Here is a 10,437-nt window from a genome sequence, read left to right on the forward strand (position 1 = left end):
TCTTTTCCCTAGGAGGAGAGGTATTTTCTTGTTTTCCCATGTTTCTCGTGATCCGGCGGTGATTTCTTGTCATCTGATGAATGTTGTGTTTCTTTCAAATTCTTGAGGTTCAGCCTTAATGTTCAGGAGCAAGCAGACAGAGGTGATCCAGAATCTCTTTGCTATTCTATTGTGCTTGCTGGTGTAGCAGATTCAGTAGATAGTGGGGAATATTTCAATCCTATTAGTATTTGAATGTTTAGCTACAGAGCTCTTAGATCTGTCTAAAAACACATTGAAAGGATATTGGAGGGTGGAGAGACAAGAAAAAGGAAAACGAAACAGAGAAAAACAACAAAAAGAGAAAAAAAGACAAAAATATTTTAAAAAATTAAAAATTTGTAATTACTGTTCTTTTAAAAAAAATCACAAAATAGAAAACCGCACAGCGCACAAAATCTAGTTCACTGTAGCCATGTGGAACCTTCTCCTGAAGCCCATGGCTTCTTCTGCCTGGATGGGAGGAGCAGAGCAAAAATTAACAAGAATAAAGGTGGAGCTAAGAGCCAGAGAAAAACTGTGCCTTTTTTAAAAAAGGGTAAAAAGGAAAAATTACAAAAAAAAAAAAAAGGGAAGACAGAAGCAGGGAGAGACAGGAACTGAGAGACAGAGAGAGAAGGCTGGGGGTGCAGGGGGGGCTCCCTACCACTAGCTCATTTGTTGGAGGCTGAATTATTAGTAGAAAATCTTCATTCCCTTAAAAATCTAGTTCACTGTAGCCATGTGGAACCTTCTCCTGAAGGCCCATGGCTTCTTCTGCCTTTATACCTCTCTTTAATAAAAGGGAGAATGAAGAGAGAAAATGTTTTAGAATAAAATTGCAATGTGCACTTGTCTCTAGATTCTAGCTTTGTCCATATTTTTAAGATCTTTTTTGAATCAATAAAATGTGGGGAAAAAATGTTTAGTATGGAAGGGAAGGAGGGGAAAGGGGGAGGAAAAAAATAAGTAAAAGTATGCTTAATTGACAAAAAATGGGAAGCTATTTACTGATGATAATGTATACAATAGTCTTTGTCTTGACTGACATTCATGGAGTTTATGCTGGAAAAAGAAATGTACACTGTAAAGATGTATGATTAAATGTAAATAAATAAAATAAATGTTGAAAAAATAAATAAATAAACTATATGCAAGACCATAAACATAATATACCATATTAACAGAAAGATAAAAATAATCTGATCATTTTAATTGATGCAGAGAGAGCATTCACCAAAATACAACATCCTTCATGATTAAGACTCTTAGCAAGATTGGCATAGAAGGGTCATTTTTCAACACAATAAAAAACTGAAGCTGTATGTGAAAAATCTGGGAGGAATTGGGGTAGGAAAAGACTTCTTAACTAAGACTCCCAAAGCACAGGCAATAATCCCCAATATAGACAAGTGGGATTACATCAGATTAAGAAATTTCTTCACAGCAAAGGACACAATAATTAGCCTGACTCAACAATCTTCAGAATGGGAGAATATTTTTGTAAACTATGCCTTAGATAAGGTACTGATAACCAGAGTACACAAGGAACTCAAGCGGCTTACCCAAAAACAAATAATTAACCCAATTAAAAGATGGACAGATGAGCTGAACAAAACAATCTCTAAAGAAGACATATGAACAACCAAAAAGCATTTGAGGAAATGCTCAACATCCCTCATCATAAGGGATATGCAGATTAAAACTATAATGAGATACTATCTAATCACTGTTAGAATGATGATTATAAATTTTTTAAAAGTGATCAGTGTTTTGGGATTGTGGTGAAAGGAGAACTCTCCTACACTGTTGGTGGGATGTAAATTGGTCCAAGCCATGATTCAGCAATTCCACTCCTGGATATCTACCCAAATGTCAGGAGAATGCTCAGTCAGAAAAGTGTTTGCACATCAATGTTTATCACGGCATTATTCACAATTACTAAGACATGGAACCAACCCAAAAGTCCACAAACAGATGAATGGATTGAAAAAGTGTGACACATATACTCTATGGAATACTATTCAGTCATAAAAAAAAAGACCCTGGCATTTGACAGAAAGTGGTTGACTATGAAAGATTTATTGCTGAGTGAAGCACACCAGGCTTTGAAAGAGATATTGCATGTCTCCATTTAATATATACTGACTGCCCACACTGTGTGGTAGAGATTGAAAGGTTAGAGGGCATATAATCATTAAAAATAGTTATAGACACTGGAGACAGTGTAGAAGGAGGGTGGAAGAGGAGAAGAGTATAGGGAAATGAATCAGGAAGAAAAAAAAATTAAGAGACAAGACATTTGTGGGACACAGAAATGACTTATTACCTGTTGACAACATTTATAGTATTCTCAACTGGACTGGTCTGAGGTGTATTTTACATTGGGTAAATTCTCTTTACAAGCCAAATGATGTACAGTTATTGAATGTTTTAAAAATAATAAGAATTATAAATAATAATAACAAAATAATTTTAAATGGTATAGAAGGTACATTTTTTAAAGAAGTTTTTGAAGTCCATGAGACTGTCTCCTTATTTCCTATGATGTGTGTTTCTGTTCTTTTTTTATGTTTTTTATTTTTTTTTACATTTTTTAATACATTCAATCACATTTTTTAGCTTACAAGGTGATCATTTCAATATGTGAACATTTCTCCCCAATCCAGTTGATTAAAGTATAACAATACTACCTCCCTGTCTCAACAATGCTGTCTCCATATCCCTCCTCCAAATTTTTTTCCCCAGACCCCACTCCTCCACACACACCACATCTGGCATTCACACCCATCTCTTGTGTTTGTACATCCTTTAGCCCGTCAGCTTCAGTTATAGAGTGCGGACACTCAGTATATATTAAGTGGGGACATACAGTGTCTCTCCTTCATAGTCTGGCTTGCTTCACTCAGCAGTAAATCTTCCATATTCTTCCACTTTCTGTCAAAAGGCAGGGTTTTGTTGTTTTTTATGGCTGAATAGTATTCCATAGAATATATGTGCCACAGTTTTTCAATCCATTCATCTGTACAGTGGCATTTCAGTTGGTTCCATGTCTTAGCAATCGTGAAAAGTGCCTCAATAAATATCGATGTGCAAGCACTTTTCCAATGAAGAATTCTTCTGTCCTTTGGGTAGATGCCAAGGAATGGGATTGCTGGATCATATGGTAGTTCTATTTGTAGACTTTTGAGGAATCTCCAAATTGTTCTCCACAGTGGTTGGACAAATTACATTCCCACTAGCAGTTTAAGAGCATTCCCCTTTCACCACGCCCCCGCCTCTCTTCTGTTCGTTAAGGAATGATAGATGTAAACCATTTTTTCTTGAGTTTCATCAGAATGGTCTTGATCTGGTCCTACTGTGAGGACAATATGGTCTTTTTTTTTTTTTTTTAAAAAAATTTTTGCTATAGGGTGCATGTGCTCACCAGACAGACAGAGAGAGACAGAGAGACAGAAAGCGAGAAATCACCCTCCCCAGGGGGGATGGCCATGCTGCAATCCCTTCTCCTCCAATTCTCTTCTCGGGATTTTGGGCTTGCATGCACACGTGCCCGGCGTGAGTTTAAGCCACCAGGTCTGGGACTCGAACCGTGGTCAACTACATGAGAGTCCAATGACATAGCTATTATGCTAACTGCTGGTCCCAGGACAATATGGTCTTTAAACTACAGTCTCACTATGCTGTCCAACCTCAGTAATTTTCTTCCTGGTGTTGATAGCTCTGTTCCATCTCCAACATAGTAAGGTAGCAGTCTGTGCATAATAAAATCTTTCTTCATGTCAGATGAGAGCAGTTCATTGGTGCCCTCCAGCTGGTCTGCAAGTGTCCTCAGAAAGCCACTTAGTTTTCTTGTTCCAACAGGTATAGTTTCCACCTGCAGGAGCAGCTTCCAGGGTATGCCTGCCCATAGTGCCAAGTCTTCCTTTACAGTATCAAACAAAAGCCCTGAAATGGTGTCTAAAAGGATATCTCCCCATGAGATAGGTAGGTGCTGATGGTCACATGAGTAGTGTGGGCCAGACCCAGAGGAGTATCTTCTTGGTGAATAGTCTCTTTAGGAAAGTACATCAGGTCACCTGGCTTAAGTATAAACTCATGTGCCAGCCTGCTGATCCTGCCCTAGGCCTCCATGCTGTACTCCTATGCCAGGGGCACCTTCACGTGATAGAGACACCAGTGTTTCTCTCCATCCAGCTGCAGAATGAAAACCTCAACATCATCATCATGGAGTGGTAGGCCCTGAGATCCTACGGGGGTTATGTACACATTTGAGCCAACCAAAGAGCCAAAGAAACATTCCAACTTCTCTTGGATCCTCCAAAGCTCATCAAGGAACAGGTTCCTCCTCCTCCCCATGCCCTGCAGGTTTTGCTATCTTTGGCATCATTCAGTCTTCAATACAATGCAGTGAGGAAGTACAAACCCAGCACAGCCTGTTGCACACAGCCACGAGCCAGCTGGCACTGAATAGGTATTTTTTAAATACATGTTTTAATTTCAAGAAAGGCAGTTTTAGCTTTAATAAATCAAAATCAAAATATGTTAAGAGAATTTTGCTTAATACTTAAAGCCAGGAAACCGGATTCTGTTTGAATAGTAGGTACACAGACCTGTCCACAACTCAAGACAAAACTCCTTAACACTGGAAAACAAAGCATGGAAGGTCAGTAATGTTTTAATCAAAAGTCATAAAATTCTATTTTACCAGTTCAAACTCATGTACTTTATCTTCTGTTGTGGTTCAATCTTTCTGTTTAAATTCTAGAAGATAACATTCAATTCTGGACTAGTCCCTACCATTAAGTTGGCCATTTTCTTAGCTGCTTTAGAACTCTTATTTCTGTATGTCTGAGATTAGTTTTCCTGGGATAACATTCTCTTCAGAACTTCTTGGAGACCTGGTCTGGTGTTGGTAAATTGTTTCAGATTTTGTTTATCTGAGAATGTTCTTATCTTCTCTTCCCATATGAAGGATAATCTTGCCAGATATAGTATTCTTGGTTGAAATCATTTTTCACTCAACACCGAATATATTTTCCCATTCTTTCTTTGCTTGCATTGTTTCCGATGAGAGGTCCGCTGTTACCCTGATGGAATATCCTTTGTAGGTAGCTTGACATTTCTCTTTTGCCAGTCTGAATATCTTGTCTTTGTCTGTAGTTTTGGTCATTCTGTCTATAATGTGTCATGGAGAAGATCTTCTGGGTTGATTCTATTTGGGATCCTTTGTATTTCCTGGGTCTTGATCTTTGAATGCCTCTTTAGATTTGGGAAGTTTTCTTCCAGAATTTCATGGAATATATTGTCAATGCCCTTATTAGTCTCTTCACCTTCTGGGGTATCGATTATCCATATGTTTGGACGTTTAATGGTATCTAGTATTTCCCATATATTATTCTCATTTTGGGGGCTACTTTTTCAGCCTTCATGATGGATTTTACTAGTTCAGTGACCCTATCTCCTGCATCTGAGATTTGATTTTCTGTATAATCTACTCTGCTTTTAATACTTTCAAAGGAGGTTTGGACTCTGTATTATAGCCTTCATCTCCAACAGTTCCATTTTATTCTTTTTTATGATTCTTTCAGCTCTTGAAAGAACTTCCTCACCTCCTAGAACTCATCAGTTTTTTTCTTCTGATGTTCATTGTCTCTCTTCTGCTCCATCTCTGTTGGTTTTGTCACTATGAATACTCTAAATTCTTTATTAGACATTTCCATGCGTTCCATTGTACTGTTCATGGATGAAGAAGAGTTATTCTTTTCCCTTAGGGGTGAGTTATTTTCTTGGTTTCACATATTTATTGTGCTTCTGTGATGATTTCTAGTCATCTGATGGGTTATTTGTTTCTTCCTAATTTCTAGATCAAGCTGAGTGATCACAGGCACACAGGAGGACATGGTCTACAAATTCTTTGATGTTGCATTTTTCTCCAGGGGTTCTACCAGGATAAATTCTCGGCAGAACATCTTCATTGCCTTATCTTTGAAATCACTAGATCTCAGCTCTCATGGCAGACTCAGTCCAATATTCTCTGACTTTTTACAATTTTATTACAATGTACCTTGGAGAATTCTCTTTAAGTTGAATATGTTTGGGGACTTCTGAGCTTCATGGATTCAGATACCTATATCTACCAAGATGTAGAAGTTTTTAGCAGTTTTCTCATTAAATAAGCTGTCTCCTATTCTCTTCATTGAGCTCACATAATGCAAACATTTGTTTGTTCAGTGGTGTCTCATAAGTCTGATGGGCTTTTTTCATATTTTTTGTTCTATTTTTTGAGTATATTTGAGCCAGTCAGTGGTAGGGCCCAACATGACAGAATGTGTGATTTCCACAGTCAGGGGCTTGAAAAACACACCAGACACATGTGTATAGTTACCCAAAATCCCAAAAGGAAAAATAAAGAAGAAATTGTGGCATAACAAGCCCCCAATGGGAGCTCTCTCGCTCTCTCTCTCTCTCTCTTTCTCTCTCTCTTTGAAAAACACACCAGACACATGTGTATAGTTACCCAAAATCCCAAAAGAAAAAATAAAGAAGAAATTGTGGCATAACCAGTCCCCAATGGGTTCTCTCTCTCTCTCTCTCTCTCTCTCTCTCTCTCTGCCTGTCTTCTCAGCAAGTGTATGCACTCTCTAGCAAATTTTTTTAAAAAGAAAAGAAAAAATATGTCTTCAAGTTCACATATAATTCTTCTTGATCTGGAATGACATTTAAGTTCTCTACTGTATTTTTTATTTTTTTTCTATGAATTATTAGGTTCCAAGATGTCTGTTTCTTTCTTTTTTATGATTTCTAACTCTCCTTGAATTTATCATTCAGATCATGAATTTTTTTACTTGTTTCATTGACTTGTCTATCTATATTCTCTTGCATCTCACTAAGTTTCCTTAATATCATTTTGAATTATTTTCTAGGCAGTTCATTGGTCTCCAATCAATGGGTGTGAGGGAGGTCAATTGCTCAAATATTCCTTGGTGGTATCATGCTTCCTTGATTTTTTTTTGTTGTTATTGTTTCTTGTATTCCTACATTAATGTCTGTACATCTGGTGGAGTTGTCACCTCTTTCAAACTTTAAAGAGTGACTTTCATAGGAGATAACTTTACATGAAGATGGCTCTGAGGATACCAGTTGTGGCTCTGACTCTTGGGTGGGTGCAGTGGTATAGTCTCCATGCAGTTTCCTCAGCTATAATAAATAGCAATGACTGTGTATGCCTTAGTGGTCTAGACTGCAAAAGTTTATGGCCTCATAGGTTATTAGAGTCACTGGTGACAAGGTTTTTAAGGGTCTTCCTGCTCTCATCTTCCCCTCAATGGGGAATTTTAGCTGAAGGGATCTCCATTAGTGTCAAGTCTGACACAACTCATAGATAGCTGTAAGAGGGCTGGGATATAGGGCATAGGAGCTCAGGACAACAATTAAATCAAGGCCCTGGGCTCAAACTCTTGCAAAACTACTATATATGGTATAGTAGGCATGAGAAGCAGGTTCACTCTTTGAGCAACAAGTGAATGTAGTTTGTCCACAAAACCAATGTCAGTGACTCAGAGGCCCATACTCCTAAGTTGGGCCCAGTGGACAGGAATATCACTGAGATTCTGACCCTGAGCAGCAGAGTGTAGCACCAGCACAGTTTTAGGAAATAAGAGGAGCTCTGGGGGTTCAGGCTCCAGGGAACAGGGCACAGCTGCAATTTGGAACCCAGAGTCAACAGAGCACAATAACAACTTGGGACCCAGGGGACAAGGTACTACACAATGGTGACTCTGGAGGGTAATGGTAGAGGACACAGTAGCCCAGGCTCTGTGAGACCAGGCATAGCAACAGCAGGAACTCAGGAATGGCAAGGTACATCTGTGGCTTGGGCTGTAGTGGGCAGAGAGTAACACAGCAATGATTCCACTCTCCAGGGAAGTAGACTGCCTCAGCAGTTAAGAAGACTCTGGGAGTGGGGGGTGGGGGGGCAGACAGGATGGGAGGATATTGCAGTTTCAGAGAGATAGGGTTTTTTGCTGTTCAGCCTAGAGGATCACAGTTCAGCCAAGGTTCTGATTTCCTGGGATGTAAGGTGCTTTATCAGCTCACCCCCAGGTGCACAACTGCCATGACCCACATGGCTAACTGTGATCTTGAATGAAAGTGGTGGTGGATTGGAAAATGAAAAACACATAGACACACGAGTAGAGAAAGGTGGGGATTGGTTAGTCCGAACTCTTCTGACTGAGGCAGTCATGGTGCTGAGCCATTTTCAGGTTTACTTTTTTATAGGGCAAAAAGGGGAGGGAGAAGTGGAATGTAAAGCCAGTTGTTTTCTGATGTTATAAGCTGAAGATGTAGACCCTCTGGCATTGTGTGGTCCTATATGAGGTTTCTCTTGTCTTTCCAGGGCTTCTCTGGCTAACAGAATTTCCTTAAACCAACACCTCTCTGCAGTGTTGACACAGAATGGCAGATACATATTCTTGCTAAAACTTTCACTAGCCAGGCAGTGTCAGCATAAGGACAGGGGTTCCACTTGTATTTAGAGGTCACTATTGTGTAGCTCAGATCTGACCTCTCCCTACACACAACCCACAGGTCGGGTGAGGTGTTGATTCCACAGGGGCAGGGTGCTGCATCAGCTCAGACTCTCTGGGGCAGTATTCCCCAGGAACTGGAATGGAGGAATAGAATTGCTCTGCCATAACTTGGGCCCAGAGAATAGGGCATAGGAACAGTTTGACTCAGGGATCACACGCTACAAGGCAGGCGTGATCCAGTGACAGCAAAGTCTCAGGAATGGAGGAGTATAATAGGTACCCAACCACAGAGCAGAATACACTCTAGCAGTGCCTCTGGTTCCTAAATGGCATAGCATAGTCACAACTTGAGCCACTGGGGTTGGACACAGCATCAGCTCCCTCCCTGGAGATAGGATAGCCTTGCAGATTTCAGATAGCTTCCTCAGCTGGCTGAGAACCTATGAGACTGAAAATTTTCTGGTAGTAAACTGCAGGTGACCACAGTGGTAATAGGAGTTGCTAGGGTCCACTTGTTTACCTTTTCTTCATAGGGAGAAGTCTCTCCTGGTTTCCAGCTGTTCCTGACTGGGAAATGAAGTGATGAAGGCAAGCTATTTCATTCTTTTCTGTATGCAGCTCTCCTGGGTTTCTGTCCTTTATAGAATTTCTTATTCTCCTTTGCTGCTCTCCTTTGGTTCTGTTGGTCAAAATGCCATTGTATATTTACAGTTCAAGTCCTAAGACCTCCCTGAGCACTCCAGATGTGTGCGCATGTTCTCATGATTGAGGTCAGCTTGGACTGAGGGTAGATCATGGCATTAAGACCCTGTTGGGGGTAACTCTTTCTCTCTCTCTCTGTCTATCCCTCTCTCTCTCATTCACTCTCTCTATCTCATTAAAGAAGTAAAGAAATCAACATTTTTTTATAGACCACAGATTAGTTTATTTTTAACACCAATCATGCCATGAATTCATAGGGAATAGGTTTCAGTAGCTCAGGCTCCTTTCCACTGGTTCTCACAAAGTGTGCTTCTCTGGGTGGAGCAGGCTGACGCTTTAGTTGAACCCAGGTACCTTTCTTTTTGGTTTCGGGACCGAAAGTTGGCATAATGGCTATGTCGCTGGACTCCCATGTAGTTGACTATAGTTTAAGTCCCAGACCCAGTGGCTTAAACTCACACTGGGCATGTGTGTGTGCATGCCCAAGATCTCGAGAGGAGAATGGAGGAGAAGGGATTACAGCATGGCCATCCCCCCAGGGGGTGATTTCTTGCTTTCTGTCTCTCTGTCTCTCTCTGTCTCCTTGGCAAGTACATGTGCTCTCTCTATAGCAAAAAAAACTTTCAAAATAAATAAATAAAAATTCAAAATCAATAAAGTATTGATTCATGCTACAATTTAATATTCCTTGAAAATATTATGCTAAGTGATAAAAGCCAGCCACAAAGACCATATATTAATGACTGCATTCATATGACATCTCAAAATAGGGAAATCTACAGACACAAAAATTAGATTCATGGTTCTTTAGGGCTAGTGGGATGGGGACGGATAGGTTGGAATAACAACAAAAATGTACAAGATCTCTTTTTGTGGTGATGAAAATGTTCAAAAATTGACTATGACTATGGTTGCATATATTTATGAATATATTATATTAACACTTCTGAGTTGCACACTTTTTTTAAATTTATACTATAAGGAGTGTGCACACACCAGAGAAAGACAGGCAGAGAGAGAGGTGGGTAAATATGAGAGCATGAAAAGAGACCAAGGAGGAGAGTGAGAAATCACCTCCCCCCCAAGGGAGTGGCCACACCATAACCTCTTATCCTCCATTCTCCTATGGGGATTTTGGGAACACACACACACACCCAGCATGTCTTTTTTTTCTTTTCTTTTC

General features: G+C 39.8%; 1 pseudogene; it reads right to left on the reverse strand.

Annotated features, from left to right (window-relative positions):
* Window positions 1–3,281: 3,281 nt before the first annotated feature.
* Window positions 3,282–4,377, reverse strand: LOC102487111 (ribosomal oxygenase 2 pseudogene; annotated as a pseudogene).
* Window positions 4,378–10,437: the final 6,060 nt, after the last annotated feature.

This window comes from Tupaia chinensis, unplaced genomic scaffold (assembly GCF_000334495.1).
Source record: "Tupaia chinensis unplaced genomic scaffold, TupChi_1.0 Scaffold143970_1, whole genome shotgun sequence".
Taxonomy (NCBI): Eukaryota; Metazoa; Chordata; class Mammalia; order Scandentia; family Tupaiidae; genus Tupaia; species Tupaia belangeri.